Here is a 20,603-nt window from a genome sequence, read left to right on the forward strand (position 1 = left end):
TCCTGGGATGGAGCCCCACATTGGGCTCCCTGCTTATTGGGGAGCCTGCTTCTCCCTCTCCCTCTGCCCCTCCCCCTGCTCATGCTCTCTCTCTCTTTTTCTCTTTCTCTCTCTCTAAAATCTTTAAAAAAAAGTGTGTTCTACGAGGCACCTGGTTGGCTCAGTGGATAAAGTGTCCAACTCTTGATTTTGGCTCTGGTTGTGATCTCACGGTCCTGAGATCAAACCCTGTGTCGGGCTCCATGCTAAGTGTGGAGCCTGCTTAAGATCCTCTCTCTCTCCTCCTGCCCCCCCCACCCCCATTCACACTCTCTCTCTCTCAAAAAATTTTTAAAAAGTTTGTTTTGCAAGTGTTAGCAAGGATATGGAAAAAAAGGAACACTTGGACACTGGTGGTAGGAATATCAATTGGTGCAACCACTGTGGAAAACAGTATGACGGTTCCACAAAAAAGCAAAAATAGGAATACCATATAATCCAGCAATTCCACTATTGGGTATTTACCCAAAGAAAACAAAAACACTAGTTTGAAAAGATATATGCACCCTATCTTCATTATAGCATTATTTACAATAGCCAAGATACAGAAGTAACCCAAGTGTCCATCAATAGGCAAATGGATAAAGAAGATGTGGTACAGACACATGTACACACACACACACACACACACACACACACACACACACTGAATATTACTTAGCTATAAAAAAGAGTGAGATTTTGCTGTGGGTGGACTTAGAGGGTATTATACTAAGTGAAATAAGTCAGACAGAGAAAGACAAATACCATATGATTTCACTTATATGTGGAATCTAAAAAACAAAACACAAATAAACAAACAAATAGCAGATTCAGACCCGTAAACACAGAGAATAAACTGATGGTTGCCAGAGGGAAAGGGTTGGGGATGGGCAAAATGGGTGAAGGGGGGTGGGAAACACGGGCTTCCAGTTATGAAATGACTACATCATGGGGATAAAAGGTACAGTGCAGGGAATATAGTCAGTGGTACTGTAATAGCTTTGGATAGTGACAGATGGCAGCTACACTTGGGGTGAGCAGGGCACAACCTAGACTTGTGGAATCACTATGTTGTACACTTGAAATTAATGTAACATTGTGTGTCAACTATACTCCAAAAAAAAAAAAAAGTTGGTTTCAATGTGTACTAAACTTATTTACACCCCAGGGACATTAGGCTTCAGTTCTGCAACATGTTGATCCCTTTCTCCCCCAGGACTTTGGCACATGCTCTTCCATTCACATTGCCTGGAACATTCACATATCTTAGGATCTGTCTCAGAAGTACCTGTGACTGTTCTTTGATTTGACCTTTAAATCTCAGTACAGTACCTTGCTGTTTCAGTGTTTATACCATTATAACACATTTTAATATTTCATATCTAGGCAAATCCTATTCCTCTTACTCCATCACTTACTTTTCAAAATTTTCTTGGCATTTTTATATTTTTTATTCTTTTACATTTAGGCTTTGTCCAGCCAACCAGATAATCCCATATAGATTTCGATGGGAATTATACCAGAACTGTTAGTTAGGGGGAAAGTAAGATCATTTGATTTTACAGTATTTCCATCTAAGAATACAATATGCACTTCCACTTATTCAAATCTCCTTTTCTATTGCTCAGTAAAATTGTGTGGTTTGCTTCACCTAGGTGTCACACATTCCTTGATAATTCATGGTTTGAGTTGCCATTATATCTTCTAACGTGTTTATTGCTGTTATATAGAAATGTCACTGGTTCTTGCCTATTTATCCTGCAGCCATTCACTTTTGATGAACTTGCTTATTAATTCAAAACATTATTTAGTTGTTGCCCTGGATTTCCTAGATTTGTCTAATCATACTGTCATCATATAACCATAATTTTATCTCCGCTTTCTATAGTCATTCTTCTTATTTTCCTGGCTTATTGTATTTGCCTGAACTTTCAGACAATGCTAAATAACAACAGTGACACTAAGAATTCATCTCTGGTTTCTGGTTTAAATGGAAATGCCTCCACTGTCTCACCATGAAGTATGACATTGGTTCTTGGTTTCAGATATCCCTTATCAGGTTAAGGAACTCTCTTCCTCTTCTTACTGTTTCAAGATATAATAAATATTTAATTTTATTGAATACCTTTTCTGCATCTACGGAGATCAACATTCTTAAAATTAGTGGACTTATTGATTTGAAGCACTATATTAATGCATTTCCTAATATTAAACTATCATAACCCTGGACTAAGTATGGATGAGTGTCCTTTTAATGTACTGCTGAATGTAGGTAACTTCCTGGTCTTTTACTTACATTTTCCCATCGTTATATATGATTGCTCTATTGCCCTCTGTGTGTGGGTTATTAGAGTTTGACACTTGAATTCACAAAAAGTAAACTCCACAAAGGTTGGGATTTTTTTTTTTTTTGTCTGTTTTGTTCACATTCCTCTGCTTAGGACAGTGCCTGGTGCACAGTAATGATAATTATTTGTTGAATTAATAGACTGTAATTGGTATTTTTTTCAAGTTCTTGAGCCCATGTTCATAATTGCTTTCTCGTAACATTTTTTATTTCATCTTTTTCAAATTTCTTGGTATATATTTGTTCATGTATTTATCAGAGGCTTGTGCCTTACCAGTTTCTTCAAGATCCATGGCCTAGATTTCTTTTTCCTTTCTATTTGTTGTTTTCTTTTTCTTTTTCTTTAAAGATTTATTTATTTGAGATAAAGAGAGTACACGGGGCGGGGGGGGGGGGCGGAGAGAATCCTCAAGCAGACTCCCCGCTGACTTTGGAGCCCGATGCCCGGCTCTCTCCCAGGACCCTGAGATCATGACCTGAGCCAAAACCAAGAGTCAGACGCTTAATCGACTGAGCCACCCAGGCACCCCTGTTTGTTGTTTGTTTTCTAATTTACTGATTTCTCTTGTCTTCCTTTTCACGTCAATCTATACATTTTCTTTTATTGTTCTCTTCCTAACTGCGTAAGATCGTTGCCTCTTTTGTTTATTTTTATTCATTTTTTTATTATGGAAGATTATGAAGTTATGAACTTGCTTTTGACTATGACCTTGCCCACATCTTGTAAATTGGTAGTTTAGGGCAGTGGTACATCAGAACTCTTTGGGAAGCTTTTTTAAAAGGCAGGGCTCACCTGGGACCTTTGGAACCAGACCCATTGGAAGAGGGTCCAGGCATCCGTATCTTTTGAGAGCTGTATGGGTGATTCTGACACAGAGCCAGAGAGGAGATAAGTGGTTCTATTGTGCCTGGAGTTTGCACACAGGGTCCGAGCTGGAATAAAGGAGGATGGCTGGTATCCCTCAATGATGGCTACTGGCTCTGAGCACTAGGTGAAAGGCTTTGGACCTTGTGCTACAGATACAAGGGGTGATCAAAAGTTTGTAGCAGGGTTCAAGTCTCGATTAGATCAGTACTTTGGGATATGAACACTAGAGTTCCAATGTGAAAGAATGAAGGAGAAAGACGAATTGTCATTGTCATCTGCTCTCATCATCGTTATCATCATCATTACCTGTGGGCCTTACAGCAGCGGTTCTCAAACTGTGGTTCTGAACCAACAGCATTAGCATCATTGGGGAAATGGTTAAAATGTAAACTCTTGAGTCCCGCTCCAGATCTACTCTCTTAGAGACCCTGAAGGGGAGGCTCAGCAATCTGTTTTTAAAGGCCTTCTAGATGATTCTCACACATGCCGAAGAACCACTGCCTTAGAGTTACTCTTTGTTCAGCAATAAAAGAAGGGTACTTTATCTGTCCACAGTAACCTAAGAAAAAACGCATGCATTCATTTCCAAGATATTTGTATCTACTGTGTTCTAGCTCCACAGGACTGCCATGGAGAACTTATGCAGATGGCATGTTATAATCTATATGAACGGCACCCCTGAAGTCGTGCAGTGCACAGGACAAGCTACCAAACCCCAGGCTATTGCGTTAGGGTGCTGCTACGGAGAACAAGACAGACAACGTTACTGTCTCCTGGGGGAGACACACATGAACCTGGTAAACAATCAAATGCCTAGGATAAATATAAATTCTGAGAGGGCTTTGAAGAAACTACACAGACTACCGAATAGAGACAACTATTTCATATTCAAATCCCCGAGTACATTCACCAATGAACCTACAGTCATTTTGAAACAAAGTAAGGAAAGAAACTCCCCCTTTCCACCATGTTGCTTCTCTTGACCTTATTCACCGCAGAGACGAGACGCTGACACAGCCCTGCTCCCTCTTCTGTAACACTTGAGAAATCACAGCAATCCATTGATGTGGGTACTCTTGACTCAAAACACACACTCAGGCTCCACGCAGCAGCTGTCTCTCTGATGGGGACATTCTCTTACTAGCCATCTGCTTAAGGACGCTCAAGGCAGAGGGAACCCCAGAAAGAGCTGAGTACAATGTTCAGAAGCACCATGAGGAATGATATGGCTTGTCTCTCCCGGCCACAGGAGTTTACAATATTCTTTGACTGCACGCAAATGACGGAAATACTTCCAGAAATTATATCGGACAAGCAGGATCCCTGCTCATAGGTAGATATAGGGGATATAGTAGAATGTGATGTTTTATGAATTGGGTTGACTTGTTTCATTGTCCACAGGAATCAGTAGGACTTCTGTCAAAGAAGTAATCTCGCCCACCAGCAAGAAGATGTTCCTTGAGTGTAATACCGTCTCTAAACTCTTAAAGTGAGCTACCTCTAGTTCCTTCCTCTATGCCACCAACGGAAAAAGAGTCAAGATCCTGAAAGCGCGTTCCACGGTGATGGACAGTGACTAGAGAAAACAAAAATCATGTAAGTAGACAGAGCAAAACAATTCTCAATCCTCTCTCCCCTTCCCCATAAACACAGAGTTTAAAGGCTTCAGGCTACTTTTACCCTGAACTCCGTTTTTGTCAGATCGATGACAAGTCACGTTAACAGCAGTGTTTAATTCTATCAATATGTGACCAATTGTGTTTGATTGTTTGGCCATTGATTTTACTTAGTGCTACAGTTGAGTCTGAAAGGAACTGCTTTTCCTTGCAATGACTCACACAGTGACAAATGCTCAGGGCTGACTTTCTGTCGGGCCTGTACATACCGAAGCCACCTAAAGAATAGTCAGCTCACATATCAAAGCCTGACCACATGATACAAATATTATTTCTGAAATCACAGGGTCATCACTTGCCCCCTTGATTAGCCTTGAAAGAGAGCATGGCCCAAGATGAACAAGTGCAAAAGAAAAGAAATCAAGAGGTATCAGAATTAAGCAACTGAAAGAAAAAATTCAATATCCCAGTTGGTCACAAAAAATAGGGTTGTGAGCAACTTTGAATTCAGATGGGTAGATTTTGAAGCTCTTCTATTACTTCACCCTTATCAACAGTTTTCCAATATGGCCAGCCAAGTGATTTTTGATTTGGAAATATGGTTGTTGTTCCCGACTCCCACCAGTTCTCTCCGTCACACATTCACACACGCTCCTGGACATTATCAGTCCATCTCTCCTTTACTTCCAAAATGGGTTGCCACTCATAGGAAGGTGAGTGTATGGCTCTGGGGGAGGGGTGGGGGCTCAAAGGAGCCTTTCCATTGTTTAGGTAAGAGATCAGAAGATAAGGCAAAATAAAGTTAGTAATTTCCTCAACACCCACCCACTTCTCAAAATGGGCTCAGTATGGCACTTAAACTAGCCATTCCACATGCAGGATGTGGGCAGTGAGGATTGTCCTTGAAGAAAGAAGAGATCCAAAGAGGGACTAGAAGGAACTCGGGGAGGGGGCTCTGATACACATGGAGGCGGGGTACGAGCAGATTACAGCCAGCCTCCGGGAGGTGGTGACATCCCAGCCAAGGGAAGCTCTGGGTGATGCAGGGCTCGCCTTCCTGGAAGAGCCTCCGGGCTCCCAGAGGCACCCAGTGCCTGGGGGCAGGAACCGAGTTTCCAAACTGTGGGCACCAGAAGCTTCCCCCCATCCCTCTGTGGTGTGGTGTCTCTGTGGCCAGGAGATGAAAGAGGTCACTCTTGGCTCATCCAGGAGGGAAGACCAACAAGGGCAGTGATTAAAACGATGGGCATCCTATGAGCACTGGGTGTTACATGCAACTTATGAATAGTTGAACACTACATCAAAAACTAATGATGTACTGTATGTTGGCTAATTGAAGATAATAATAAAAAAATAAATGAAATGAAATGAAATGAGAAAGAGGAGATCCCAGTCATTCAAGGAGACCTGAGGTTTCGAGTGTTTGGTCTTCTGACCCAACTGAGCCACCGTCCAGGGCTCTTTTTCAAAGCGGCCGCCACGGTCATGGGTGGGCGGGGGATGCCGAGCGCCCCGAGCGCCTCCGGACCCCCCCCCCGCCCCCGCAGCCGCGTGCCACCGCCAAGGTCCTCAGCCCTCGCGCGCCGTTACAGCACTCAGCTTATCAATTTACTTGCAAATGGCTCCCTGAAGTATTAACCCAGGTTAATTATTCGTCAAATATGATTATGCAATGGTAATGTAAAAAATCGGAAATGCGGGATGGAATTTTTCACTCCAGCGGTTTGGCGATTGCGGCAGCTGGTGGAGGAGCAGGAGTAATTACCAGGCCATTCCAGCCGGTGGATCAGCACTCCGGTTCCGGAGGGGAAGGGGGGAGAAAGCAATAAAGAACTAGAGGAGCGGGAATATGAGCCGTGCCAATCGACGTGGGGAAAATTTCACAGCTGCTGGTGGTGATAAATGAGAAACGGTGGCCCTACTTCTAATCAATACATGTAAATGCTACTCATTACAGCCTTTATACACACTTCTCAATTAGCCTTTCCTCCCACTGGCAACAGGGAATGTCATGCTTTCTGGACTGTGAAAGTGGTTCGGTGCCGGGTTCACCTGCATCCGGGCGCCACGGCGACAAGCCTCCCAGCGCGCGGGGCAGCAGGTGGGAGCGCGGAAGGTCCCGGTTCCTCGCAGATGCCGGGGAACCAAACCCCAAAGCCCCCGTGAGCCCTTTTGAATCAGACCGTCTCTCGTAAGGCACCACTCGCTCATTTTGGGTGACTGACGGTCCCATCCAAGCCCTGCTTAGCATCTAAAAACTCAGAACTGTTTTAGGACATGATCCAGAAAAGATTGTTCTTAAGCAAATTACTTTCTTCCTCTTAGGAAAAAAATGTGGGACTTTTTTTTTTTTTTTTTTGGTTATTCTTCTGAGTAATAAAGTTCATGGGGATCCAGTGCTTTATCCACATATAATTATAAAACTTCTTTCTAAAAACCTGAAAGATTCCCTAATTTGTTGTGTGTAGTTTCATTTTACTTTTGTGTAGGGACATAAGGGAACGCTCTAAATCAGGAAATTCCGAGCCACAGTCGCTGAGCTCGGCAAGCTGGTTGTACCTATATAACTTCTCTCCAGTGGATTTTTGAAAGCAATGATGCAGTTGTATACTCTGTCACCAAAGCCAAATAGGACGGCCTCTGTGTGTCTAAATCGGGAATCCTATTTTTAAAGAGTAAAATTCGTTTTTTTTTTGAAAGATTGTATTTATTTATTTGACAGAGAGAGAGACACAGCGAGAGAGGGAACAGAAGCAGGGGGAGCGGGAGAGGGAGAAGCAGGCTTCCCACCGAGCAGGGAGCCCGATGCGGGGCTCGATCCCAGGACCCTGGGATCATGACCTGAGCCGAAGGCAGAAGCTTAACGACTGAGCCACCCAGGTGCCCTAAAGAGTAAAATTCTTAAGAAAAAATGTGAGTCTCCTAATCTATAGGTAGGTGGCGTTTCTCTACCTTTCAGATAGTGGGAAGTTACTTTAATTACCTCCGTCGGTTTTGTTTTGTCTCATAAGAAATACCATTTTTCCCAGTTAATAAAGAAGATACACATACAGGCCTTTCTTTAGTTCTTTTAATGATATTTTACTTGAGTCTATGCTATGAAAAAGTTTTTGAATAATTGTAATTATACTCAAGTTTGAGCTGTTACCTGATGGAAAAATAAAGCCTTCAAATTCTGTGAAAAGTAATGAGTAAGGAGCTAGAAGTTTGACTATCTATCCATCATCTATCCATCATCTATCTATCTATCTATCTATCTATCTATCTATCTATCTATCTATCTATCTATCATCTATCATGGCCATGTTACTGGGTTGAGGATGATATTATGATACTATAATTGTGAAACCCACTTGAAGGTTAGATGCCAAGAACTGTCCCTTACTTCATAGTCAAATTACATATATGAGTCCACAGTCAATTAAAGTGAGGATGGGGATTGGGGAAGCAGATGTAATTTTGAAGGCTTTCCTAAAGGATATTTTATATTTAAGTCAATTCAGGTCAAATTTCCTCTCGCTAAGAAATGGCCAATTACCGAGATAAAGAGGGTCCCCTTTGAATCCTTCGGCAGCCTTTTATTCAGTCTGAACTCCTGAGAGGCTCCATGTCTTTTCAGATATGTTTATTTTCACCATGATATTCCAGAAGCAATATCCACTCTTATCCTAATCTTGGATTTCATCCTAACCGTATTTAGAGAGTCTTTTACTAAATAAGGATGCCGGCAAGAGATTTGTTCTTAGAGTCCAATATACTCCCACAGAATTTCAGTTGAATTCCTTTTCGGAGGGAAATGTACTTTCCTCACTCTGCAGAAAACTTAAATCAGAGAGCAGGAATAACGTGTGATTCTAAGGAGATAAGGCTGGGCTGCAATCAGAGATCCAAGTAACTGGAAACCTTTGGTTTTCTTTCTTGTTTCCTAGCAATCCACATGTTGAATGAGAATAAAATACTGCCAATTTCACCCTGTGCGCATTCATTACTGATGATAATCGGAATTTTGTGTGAAGACTGACAGTAGACTAGAATTCTACATTTCTACACCAAAAAGTCCGTACATGGAGTCTCTGTGCACGAATATTTCCCACTAATAACTGGCAAATTAAGAGACACATCTAACGTAACCCATTTTTTTGGTAATAATCTGCACATGCCAATTTTTGCTAATGTTCAGATGAGCTGCCTAATCTCCGCACCAGCCCAAACATGCAAGGTCTGTCTGGGACTCAGCTCCTCTCTATTTGAGAGGGAAATCTCACCATTAGTTGCTTAGTTGATAATGGCATTGTTTGAGTAGAATGCAGGAATGTTATTTTGCCTCATATTGAATTTAATCTTGGAGAGATGATATGTTTCAAAGGGAAATGGACTAATACAAAGAAATAAACATATACATCCATGTACATCAAAATGATACTGGACTTTCTACACAGAATCCCCAAACTGTCTATTTTCATGGAGAATCCAGATAGGTCTTATCATTTCTTGACCCAGAACTTTAAAGTCAGAGTCCTGAAAGTGGCCTACGGAACCATATGAGGCAGGGCCTTCCAGCCTCAGGGCCTTTGCAGCTGCTCCCTGTAACAATCTTTCTCTGGATATCCTCAGGACTCAATGTCTCCCTTCCTTTAGGCTTCTGCTCAAATGTCCCCCCACCTTTGTAGCCCCCTGCAATCTAGCATGGTACCCTGTCACTCTCTAATTCTCTCCCTGTTTTATTCTTTTTTATAGCCCTTGTCTCCACCTGATGGGTTCCATATTCATCTGTCTCTCTCCCTCTATCCCCCACTGGAATGTCAGCTCCCTGGCAGAAGAGACCTTGTTTATCTCTTTCACTTCTACACACTGTCCCCATTCTATCCATGATACGTGTCTTGCATGTATCATGGAAGTACATGGCTGGTACATCATGGGCCCTGGATCCTGGCTGAACAAATAAATAACTGATCGAATGTTTCTTGCCTAAGCTGAGATACAATCAAGATCCCTGCTATGGTCTGAATGTTAGTCTCCCCCCCCCCTTCCACCCTCCAACCCTCCCCCCACCCCACGCGCAGAATTCTAGTTTTGGAATCCTAATGGCCAATGTGATGGTATTAGGAGGTAAGAAATCTGGGAGGTGCTTAGGTCGTGCGGGTGGAGTGCTCCTTAATGAGATCAATGTTCTTATACCAGGGACTCCACAGAGATCCCATGCGCCTTCCACCATGCGAGGACAGAGTGAGACTTCCGGATTTAGAAGGCTTTTATGAGAACCCAACCACACTGGCACCCTGATCTTGGACTACTGAGAACTGTGAGAAACAAATTTCTATTTTTTTTAAGGCTCCCAATCTGTGGTATTTTGTTACAGCAGCCTGAACTGACTGAGACAATCCCTCTTCATTATTTTTTAAATGGCCACACTTCGGTAAGGAACCAGACAGAGCTCCTTTTGAGTCACTATGTCTAAAGCTGTTACAGCAGCCACGAGCCACGCGTGGCTACTTAAAATGTGCCACGAACAAGTGAAATGTGCTATAAGCGCACACAACATACTGTAATGTATTTCAAAGACTAAATACAAAAAAGAATAATGTAAAGTATCTCAATAATTTTTAGCTCATAAATACATTTAGTTTGCATATCGGAATGACCGCATTCGTATACATTAGCTTAAACAAAACAGTTACTAAAACTGACTTCACCTGTTCCTTTTTACTTTTTAAGTGTGGTTAGTAGAAAATCTAAGCTGACATAGGAGGCTCACATTTAATTTCTACTGGGCAGGGCAAGTAAAGCATATCTAACGCATATTTTACCCACTTGTTAGGTCCTTCATCTATTTTTTTAGCCCACAGATCTAACTTATCCAATCTATACTCAATACTCAGGACCAATAAGCCCCTTGCAGATGAGATCCTGGCATAGACTGTGATATCTGTGTATGTCTGTGTATGTTTAAAAAATGAAACACACAATTGGTTTCGGCTTTCTCTCGTGCAGTGTTAGAGAGCGTTAGCTTCCAGGAACTCGATCACCAAAATACTGAGAATCTCAATGGTTGGCTGAGGCCTGCTTAGGAAAAGCTCAGGCCAGATTTGATAACTTCCATTTCTAAATGAAGACTGAGCATGGCAGAAATCCATGAACCACAGCACAGTTCATGAGGCCATTGCTAGAAGAAAAAGAAACGCATCCCACATACTTAACGGGCATGGACTAACTCAATCTTTGCTCAATGACTGAGTGCTCCTGGCCGACTGTGATGGTCACCGGAAGCCATCACAGAGAACCAAAGAGCCCTGGACCCATTTCCAGATCCACACCTTAAATCTGCCTTCCCCTTCTCATGGCTGGACCTTCCTCAGAAGTGGGGGATTTCAGCCAAACAGAAGTTTTTCAGCTTATGAATCCTGAAAGCACCCACGCATTGCCTCCACATTCCTCTTCTAGTTCTCGACCTCTCTGAATGCGACCTGTTTTGCCCGCATGCCTACATTATTTTATACCTTAAACCTTAGCCATGACCAAATTCGGTTCTCATGGCGGCCAGGGTTGCAGATAAAGCTGGGTGACCTTGCCGTCTGGTGTAAGAGCTGATAATGAGCCAGACTGAAATGGAAGCTGTCACTTTGCATTGCATCCGAGCAACCTGAACAATGTAAAGAAATTAAAAGCTCCCAGTGGCAATGGATCCCATTTCAGTCATTAGCTGCGTGGGAGGCCCGGGCACCGTTCAGGAGACGCGACCCAGTGGGAGTCTTTGGTCCTCAAGGGAATTTGCCACTAATGTTGCTTTATGCTCCACTTCTTTTTAATGCACACCAAGTACAAATGAATTGCTATTCTTTGTTTTTATTATTTTGGTCCAGCTACTGTAGATGGAGGGGGGAAAAATACAAGGAAAGCAAGAAAGACCCAGTTCTTTAATCTAGCAATCAAGGTAACAAAACAATTTTTTTTTTTTTACAAATGGATATGCAAAAGTGTATCTGTTTATGTGACAGATATTATAACATAATGAATATAAAAATGTGACTTCTTTATACTTTTTCTCTCTCTCCCACCCTCCCTCCCCTTCTCTCTCTCTCATGGGTTGTTTGGTGGGTTTTTTTGAAGCTGGCCTGCTGAAAATGAATGAGACAAGCAAACCCACGACTGACTCTTATTTCAGGCTCAGAAATATGAAAAAAAATGTAATATATTTTTTAACAGAAAGTCTCAGAATATATGCTTCAATCTTGGAGTTTCAAAAAAGGCAGCGAATCAGGCAGAAGGACAGAAGGTTACAGATTAGTACTGGTCATTGCTCAAAGAGTACGGGTTATAAATAATAAAGGAGGAAAGGGTGAAGGACACTCAAATAGAACTGGGGACCCACAATGAAATAATCAAAGCGGAGAATCTAATTTCAGCTTTAAAAATACCATCTAACATTGAACTCCAACTGTATGGGAATCTTTCTGCTAGAGTTCTGCCATGGATACATAAGTGCCTGCCTCCTCTACACATGGTCCCCAAGTTTCAAGGTAAGTACTGGACTAGTATATGATTTCAAGTCTAACTGCATGGTCTTTTTTTCATTTGTCAAGTGAGTAATAGTATTTTCCATAGAAGTTTAAGTGCAAATAAAAAGAAACAAAGGAAAAACAAAGAGCACTGTAGCAAGTATTTCCAAGCAAGCACTCCAGATCTATAGTTTTATACATTATGTAAATTATATAATACATAGACATTTTAATAGACGTTTAACATTAGTGACCTGACACACACTTGGATTGTCTTGGCAAATGTATCAGTGTATGTATGGGCAATATGGATTTTGCCTTCCTCCATATACAAACATCCATGCAAAGAAAACATAAAGGCCATCATTCCAACGAAAATGTAGGTAACTTCAACTTCTGAAACTATATGGCTTTACAGAGATAGGAAAACCTATTAGATGAACCTCCGCCACTATTAAGTTACCCTGAGCCACATGATTTGTATCCACAGAATGTTTGTGTTGGTTTTGCTACAAGACTCAGTCTTTACCAATGGGCTTCCGGTGGTTGTACTTGCTGCTACAATTTACTTTTTTTTTTTCCTTCACTTTTTATTGTTATGTTAATCACCATACATTACATCATTAGTTTTTGATGTAGTGTTCCATGATTCATTGTTTGTGCATAACACCCAGTGCTCCGTGCAGAACGTGCCCTCTTTAATACCCATCACCAGGCTAACCCATCCTCCCATCCCCCTCCCCTCTAGAACCCTCGGTTTGTTTTTCAGAGTCCATCGTCTCTCATGGTTCATCTCCCCCTCCGATTTCCCCCCCCTTCATTCTTCCCCTCCTACTATCTTCTTTTTTTTTTTCTTAACATATATTGCATTATTTGTTTCAGAGGTACAGATCTGTGATTCAACAATCTTGCACAATTCATTTTAACCCGCTTCTATGAAACTAACCCCTTACTGGGGTACAAGAGGACACTAAGGAATTACATTCTCCAGGATGTCTCAGAAGCCACTCTTGTTGTCACCAGAATGACGATAGCTATGATGATAATAGCAGGACCCTTCACGCTGTCTGGGAAAGCTTTTCTTATTTATTTCAAAATACAGCGGGCCGTTTCATGAGAAGTATAGTTGGAGATCCACCAAATGCTACACTTGCATGTGCGATTTCATTTCTCAAAATGATAAAGGGAAACTGAGAAGGAGAAAGGGAAACTGAGTCTCTTTAGCAATTAGCGTGCACAAGGTCCCACGGGAGGCAGCAGATCTAGCTTTTGAATGGTAGTCTGGCTGTATCATAGTGCTCTTTCCACTAGGTCAAAGAGAAACAGAATTTCCGTATCAGTGGAAATGTAGTAGCAAACTGAATTTTGTAGCAAACTAACCAAGAATTGAAGTGTTCTTTTCTACCGACCTGTTTCCCAAAGTGTTCAGATAAAACATTCCATAGATGTGAACACTTTCATCTGCGTGAATCTGCACGCGCCTAAGTCAAGAGAAGCCCACTCTACAGATGGGAAAATGAAGGTAGCACAAGGTCACGCAGGGACTTGACGAACATTTTTGGTTTCTTAGTCATGTACCGTCATGTGGGTACGCATGGATGCAATTTACTCTACATCCTACATATGTATACACACACTTCTTAGTAATTTACAGATTTCAAAACTAGTTACTTGATGATTTTTTTCTTCCTGACATATGTGAACTGGTCAAAACGTCAGTATATATCCTGTAATTTAAAAAAGAATAAAAAATAGAATAAAGGCCAGATCAAGGGAAGCTAATACTTCCTCTCGGAAATTGAGGAGTCATTGCTATGAGCCAACACAATCAAATAGATGCCTTAAAAATGCCCAAGACATCTTGAAAATGAGCAAGAGATAACAGAAATGTTATTGTCTTTTAAATCCTGGCCAGGCCAAAAGGGACAACAAGAGGAAGCTCCACACAAATGTTGAAAACGCCCCCAAATTCACAAGCAACTGAATCTCTACTATTTGAGAAAATCGTGTTTTAACTGTAAGGAACTACATGTTAGGAGTGGGTGTGTTCATTCAGGGAAAGAAAATACAAGATTTTTTTCTCACAAGTATCTAATCAAACAAGGACTCTATTTCCTACCAACTTTCTGAACACTTGATTTCATGATTATTAACTTAGATTTGTGTTTGGAATTTTCATATTTTCTCTGACAGAGGAACCGATCTTCCTGTTGTCTCTGGGGGATGAGCAATGTGTGTAGCTGTGCCATAGGAAGGCATGCTGAGAAAGAGCAAAAGTCACACTACATAGGACACAACAAAACAAAGGCTTCTATTGCCTAGATATCTCATTTGCATAATTTTAGCACTTGTTAAGGACCTACTATTTTTATTTGCATCCTTCATGCTCTTTTTAAAAAGACATTTGGACTGCTTATACTGCATGAGGCCCCGAGCTAAATACTTTACAATCTTTATTTCACACAGTGGTCTCTGAACCTGCCCATTCAACTGAAGGGGAAACTGAGTCTCTTTAGCAGTTAACGTGCAGAAGGTCCCATGGGAGGCAGTGGAGTAGCTTTTGAGTGGTAGTCTGGCTGTAATCATAGCCTGTGCTCTTTCCACTAGGTCATGCTGTTCTTTGGGCTGCACCCAAATTCCAGCCCATGTGAATTGTTTGAATTTTATAAATTAGTCATGTTTTGAATGCACAAGGGAAGTTCATGACTTCAAGGTTTGTTGCAATACAACTTTCAGGAAGCGTAGAATCCTTCTGCAAAAAATATATACCCATATACACATTTCATAAAACAGATACTCGTCCAAAGATTCAAATGATAGGCTTAAGATTGCCTTACAAATTCAGTATGAAAATGGGGATGGAATCAGATCTCTTACCCTTGGTATATTATCAGTGATCATCACCCTTACCTAAACCTGATGATCAAGTATTTGTCTGCATATGGCACCATCTAAACTAAGTTAATGCACATGAACCTTTTCCTCCTGGATGGACATACACATTTACTAACAACAATATGCTGGCCAAATGAATAAATTATTTTTTTCAAATGCATAAATTAAATAAGAAAACAGCAAATAGATTATGTGCCTATTCTAGGGTAATGGATGAAGGAGAATAATGAGAAGCCCATGTTTTGACAGAGAAATACTGACCAGTCTTTTCTACCTAATTGGGAAAAAATGATTCATAAATTTCCAGTCTTAACTATGCTCCTTCACAAAGAATTCTGGTAAGACACAAGTCTGGGTGGGAGGAAACATGCGATAATGAAAACCGGCATCTACTGCCCTGAACTGGGAAAAGCGTTGTAACAGGGATTATTACATTTAATCCCAGAAAGAATCATGTGAGGACTATACTAACATTCCCACTTGCCAGATGAGGAAAGGGAGGTTCACAAAGGGTAAGTAACTTGCCCGAGTTATTTATATAATAATAATAATAATAATAATAATAGAAGAGATCTCACTGAACAAAGTTTTATAGAACAGTAACTTCCATTTTTTCATTATGGGTCATGGTCAAAAAAAAAAAAAAATTAAAGTCACCATGCTCTACAATACCATCCCCAGGACTTACTCATATTAAAGCTGAAGGTTTGTACTTTTTGACCACCTTCACCTATTTCACCCATGTCACTTAAAACATTTTTAAGGGATTGAAAAGATAGTTAAGTGGCCTAGCAGCAGAATCTTGCAAGTTGACTGGAAAGTCTGTCAGGTGCCCCAGATTTCTCTGGTTTATGTGATTTTTTTTTTTTTAAGATTTTTTATTTATTTATTTGAGAGAGAGAGAGAATGCGCACAAGCCAGGAGCCTGACGCGGGGCTTGAACCCGGGACTCTGGGATGGATGGATATATATATATATATATATATATATGGTTTTTTTTTTTCCCCAACATAAAGATCATCTTGGGGGTGGCTCAGTCGGTTAAGCATCTGCCTTCAGCTCAGGTCATGATCCCAGAGTCCCAGGATTGAGCCCTGCATTGGGCTCCCTGCTCAGCAGGCAGTCTGCTTCTCCCTCTGCCCCTCACCCCACTAGTGTTCTCTCTTGCTCACTCTCTCTCTCTCTCTCTCTTAAATAAATAAATAAAATCTTAAAAAAAAAATCACCTGTTGAGTCAATAAATTAGAAAATTCAGGTTTTCCCTTCAGCTATTTCTATCATGGAGTAGCTATGAGTAAGCAACATATTCCATTGCTCAACAGGTTGACATAATCGTCAGAAATATATTACATATGATATTATGCTGTTTTTTATTCAAAGTATGAATTTTCATGAAAGACAGCGGTAATAGTCCATTGCCTTCATTGGTATCTTATTCCTATGTTATAAGTAATTGTTTAAGTATACAGGGCATATAATCAGATATATGAAGTTTAATATAGTACTGCATTTGTTTGATAAATATTGTCCTATCCATGAAATGAAGGGGCTTCTGGTCAGTAAATGTCTGGTGTGAAGTTTGTCAAGCTCTCCTAGAGAAGAGCCGGTTTACAATTTCTTCCTACCACGCAGCACCTTCACATGGCCTCTATTTTATTTCATGCCATGTCAGGGCATCAATTAGGGGCCTGGCGCTTCCCTACTCGGAGAACCTCAATTTGTCATAGACACCTCCCTCTTTCGTGAATCACAAGCCCTTGGTTTCAACACATTGCCCTGCATCTGAACCATTTATGACATATATTCTTTTTTAAAAAAAGATTTTATTTATTCATTTGACAGAAAGAGAGAGAGAAAGAGCACAAGCACAGGGAGGGGCAGAGGGAGACGGAGAAGCAGGCTCCCGGATGAGCAGAGCCTGACGTGGGGCTCAATCCCAGGACCCTGCACGAGCGTGTGGACATTATCGCTTGCTGCCATGCATTGGCTGCACTTCGAATACTAAGCATTGTTCCGCTGTCCTCTCACTTGTGGAGTTACTATTGAGAAATCTGCCACCATCTCAATTCCAGACATGTGCCCGTTGTTTCTGAAAATGTGTAGAACCTTCTAAAATGTCACAATGTATGATCTTCTGTCATTCGTTGTATGCAGGGTACTTGGTGGACCCTCTCGATCTGGAAGCACCTGTCCTTCATTTATGAGGAATGTTTTGTGTCATTTCTTTGGTAAGTTCCTCTCATTCTTCTGCTCCTCCTGTTGACCAGACAGTGAATTTCCTGGTTCTATTGTCTAATTTTCTCTTCAATCTTTTCTATCCTATGTATGTTATGAAAACAACTGGTAGATTTCAATTAGGCATTTTAAACCTTCGGTTGAATTTTTTATTTCTGCAATCATCTTTTTATTCCAAGAGCTCTTTCTCGATCTCTGAATGTCCCTTTCTGTAGCATCCTTTTCTTATTTCATTACAGTAGTGTCTTAAGTTTCTGAGGGGATTATTCTTTTCTCCAAGTTTTATTTTGCTGTATCCATTGTTTTATTTTTTTTCAGAGTTCCTTCTTCAAATCCTATTTCTTTATTATCTGTCCTTCCTATTGAAAGTTTTCCTCAAATATCAGTTCATCCTTGGCTATTAGTAGTTATTTAAAAGTAGGGTAATAAAAGGCTGATTGGTCCCTCTACGCATAGATGAGTTTTATCGACTTAAGACTTGTTAGCGTGAGATCCGGTCATTTTGTGGCGAACACCCAACATCAAGCTTGTGGAGATTTTCTACTGGACCATACCATTTCTCCCAAGAAGATTCCTCTAATCTTCTGCTAAGAGGGGACATGGTGGTGGCATAAAGATGTAAGATCAACTACTGGCATTCTAGAAGGTGAGCAGGGGAAAGGAATTGAGGGTCCGACTTCCGTATGTCCGACTCTTCCTCATCGCCTTTGTTTTCAGTCTTGTGTGTGTTTCCTCCTTGCTGGTCTGGTTGTTCCTGGGACTGGAATCTCTCTGTTTCACTTTCCCCAAAGAGTAAGACCCCTATCTCTGCTGGGTGGCAAAGAATCTCTCACCTTCTAAGCGGGAAGCAGGAAAGGTCTTGAAGCTCTAACTGCTCTTTATGAGACTTCAGACGCATTGTCCTGCTTGCAGCTATACCCCGACATGACCTGTGCAGAGGTCCTAGGCATCCCCAGGTCCAGAGAGGACACGAGCTCTGGCGTGTGGATTGGCTCCCCTCTTGCTGGCTTTTCCTCCTACAGGCGGGAAGGGCTCACCTTTCTCTCCTCAGTTACATTAGTTTTTACTCATCCATTTCCCCTCTCCTGACAGCTTGTTGACATGTCCCCTTCATGCTCATCTCCTCCCTGGTCCTCTTCATCCTTAATAGTTGCACAACTTTTAAAATTCCTTTTTGGGTATGTTTATTGTGTTTCAGTACGAGTGGAGAGAAATGCCTGGGTTCAGTCTCCCATGTTTAACTAAAAGTCCACTGTAGTGTTTTTGGTTTTGTTTGCTTGTTTGTTTGGTCTATCCCCTGCTGGGATCAAAGTGGGACTTGGTTTCCCAGGGGAGGTAATTTGGTAATTCAAGTGTGTCTGTGTTTGTGGAGCATTTGTGTTTACCTCTCTGCTGCTGTTATACCCCTACACCCAAGCTGTCAGCAACCACACAGGCTTATCATCATAATGATTAATTATACAGCAAGTGAAGCAATAATTCACTTGCTATTAAGTAATTTTCTGGGGGCGCCTGGGGGGCTGGGTCGGTTAGGCGTCTGCCTTCAGCTCAGGTCATGATCCCAAGGTCCCTCCACCACTCCCCCGTTTGTGCTTGCTCTCTGTCTCTCTGTCAAATAAATAAATAAAATATTTTTAAAGTAATTTTCTGGGTACACACTACTGAATTCTCTTGAAACATGCCTTTCTTTCAAAATACACAACATTGATATGCACCTGAATACATGGCCTCTGGGCTGGAATTCACCTCGAAAAAGGAGCTTTCTCAGGCTCAATATACAAATAAGAAGGTACCCACTATGGAACAGCATTTTAGAGAAATCAGGATAGGATTCTAATCCACTCCCAACCCCCACAATTGCTGTCTGACTTACTGCCTAAAATTCTATTTTTAGTTTAAACTTTTTTTTGTCCCTAAGATTTTCCCTCCTTGATGCACAAGTACTCTTGGGAGGTGTTAAGACACAGAAATCTTGGTATAAATAAAAAATATGAAGATTTTCACTCAGAGGGAGGGAGATTATCAAGGACCTGATGTTGGAAGGAAATGAGAAAGATGTTCTAGAAAAAAGAAGGGCATAGGGGGGATGGTGGGGGGAAGGCACCACACGTCCACGTTATGCAGATCAGCAGAGTAGTGGCTAAGAGGAGGGCTCTGGGGGCCAGAGAGACCTGAGTTCAAATCCCACTTCCATCATTATTGACTATATAAGGTTAAACAGCCCCTCTCTGTGTTTTCTCATCTGCGGAACAGAGATAATACCTATTTCAAAGAGTCATGAAGATGAATGGGGTTGTATATGTCAAATGCTTAGCAGAGTGCCCGGCACCTGTAAATGCTTGATAACCAGTAACTACGAATGGTACTGATAATGACGGTGATAACTAGCTTCACGGTTTTCACCAGAGCTGCCCAAAGATGCCCACATGGAGGTGCAGGTCTGCTGGGTCAATTTGCCCAAATTTACTGCAAGGCAGTGAATGGGTTACTTAATCTCAGAAGGATCTCTTACTTTCTGCAAATGAGAACAAGCACTCAGAGTGGAATTTGGTGCAAAATCAAATAAATTCTTCCATAATGCAGGTTAAGAGGAGCCACCGCCAGAGTTAGGTACCGACATTCTACAAACAGAAGGGGGTCTTTTTTTTTTTTTTTTTTTTAAGATTTTATGTATTTATTTGAGAGAGAGAAAGAGAGCATGAGCAGGGAGGAGAGGGAGAAGCAGGCTCCTCGCTGAGCAGGGAGCCCGATGCGGGGCTCGATCCCAGGACCCAGGATCATGACCTGAGCCGAAGGCAGACGCTTAACGACCGAGCCCCCCAGGCGCCCTGAAGGTGTTTTTATTAAAAAGAGATCTTACTGGGCACCTCGGGGGTCAGAGGCTCCAATCTAGATCTCACACTCCTTGTCTGTGGCATGAAGAGTAAGCCAGTCATCACAAAGGTTTGTTTTCCATGCCTGCTTGGTATTTGGGGTGTCTCTCTTCTCTTCCACAACTGGAAAGATAAACTTCTAATTATATATATTTTAACAGCTAATATGTATTTTAGCTACCTAAAATCACTATAACGTATACCTGTATAAATCAAAGGAATACAAGTAGGTAACACAAATACACGGCTACA

General features: G+C 41.4%; 1 protein-coding gene and 1 long non-coding RNA gene across 4 annotated transcripts in view; one reads left to right on the top strand and one right to left on the bottom strand.

Moving 5' to 3' along the window:
* POU6F2 (POU class 6 homeobox 2) overlaps window positions 1-20,603 on the bottom strand; it is a 466,268-nt gene that overhangs the window by 313,532 nt on the left and 132,133 nt on the right. The gene's annotated exons all lie outside the window — the stretch shown is intronic.
* LOC118546266 (uncharacterized) lies at window positions 7,590-18,915 on the top strand. Its single transcript, XR_013443069.1, has 4 exons — window positions 7,590-7,785; window positions 10,034-10,154; window positions 11,713-11,783; window positions 17,086-18,915. It is a non-coding gene; the product is annotated as an uncharacterized LOC118546266 (long non-coding RNA).

Source organism: Halichoerus grypus, chromosome 12, assembly GCF_964656455.1.
Source record: "Halichoerus grypus chromosome 12, mHalGry1.hap1.1, whole genome shotgun sequence".
Classification (NCBI taxonomy): Eukaryota; Metazoa; Chordata; class Mammalia; order Carnivora; family Phocidae; genus Halichoerus; species Halichoerus grypus.